Here is a 1285-nt window from a genome sequence, read left to right as displayed (position 1 = left end):
CCGGTGCCTCCACGGAGAGCTAAGGGCACAGGTTCCCCACAGGCAGCGGGTGGTGACCGAGACCCAGTGGAAAAACCAACCCCACCGAGGTTCAAAGTCTGTGCAGCAGCAGCAGCTCCCAGGAGTGAAGCGTGAAGTTCCTCCAGGTAGCACAAAGTCAGGGTTATGTTTCACGGTGGGGTTTTTTTTTGAAAATAAAACATCTGTGGAAAGAACCAGGCGGTGGCAGTGTTTCCAAAACCCTTCCTTTCTCCTCCTTGGAGGACGCTGCTGCCAGAGCTGGAGGTGAAGGCAAGGCTGGCATCTCCACTAGTCCTAATTATCTTCATACACCCTCTCGTAAAAGGGGGAAGTGTTTGTAAAATAAATCAGAAGTTATTAATTCATCACTCTGTAATTTATTTCCACGCTTCAACGTTCTGAAATCTATTAATAAAAGTGTAATGAACAGTTGAAATATTCATTTAGGACTTAATTCCACAGCTCCAAATAATCCCAGCTGCACAACAGAAGAAAATTGCTACTTGACTGCTCTGTGTTACCAGAAGCAGCACAAAGCCCCTTAAAATAGATGTGACATGGAAGTGTGAGGACTCATCCCTACACCTCCAGACTCACAAAGGACACACCAACCATGAACTGCAATGATTTGGCCTCATCTCATATCCCATTCACTTATTCAGCTGTTGTCAAAAGTTCTTTACAGAAGATAATTGTTAATTGTTGCCTCTGTAGCTGTCCAGACTCTTTTAATTAAACAAATAACAAGGGTCCATCACTATCATCCTTACAACAGGGTTTTATCTTCTTTTCTCAGATGCTGTCCTCGTGGGGAACTAAAGCTCCACACAGAAAATCAGGCAGGCTTCAGATGCCCTTGATGTGTTTTACTTGCAGATATAGAGGAAATTGGGGCACAGGAGCTTGAATTACTTTTTTCAGAACAGAGGCTGAAGCTGAGGAGGACCTGAGGTACTTACTGGTGCTGCCTGGCAGAGCTGAAGTTTCCCACTGCAGTCTCAAAAGGGAATTAATAGAATCAATGACTGGTTTGGGTTGGAAGGGAATTTAGAGATTATCCAGTCCCACCCCCCTGCATGGGCAGGGACACGTCCCACCAGCCCAGGTTGCTCCAAGCCCCATCCAACCTGCCCTTCAACACCCCCAGGGATGGGGCAGCCACAGCTTCCCTGGGCAACCTGGGCCAGGCTCTCACCACCCTCACACCCAACAATTTCTTCCTCATGTCCAACCTCAATCTCCCCTCTTGGAGAAATCTGAACAA

This window comes from Chaetura pelagica, unplaced genomic scaffold (genome assembly GCF_000747805.2).
Source record: "Chaetura pelagica isolate M959 unplaced genomic scaffold, ChaPel_1.0 scaffold698, whole genome shotgun sequence".
NCBI lineage: Eukaryota > Metazoa > Chordata > Aves > Apodiformes > Apodidae > Chaetura > Chaetura pelagica.
The sequence above is the reverse complement of the archived record's forward strand: the minus strand, read 5'-3'. Positions refer to the sequence as shown.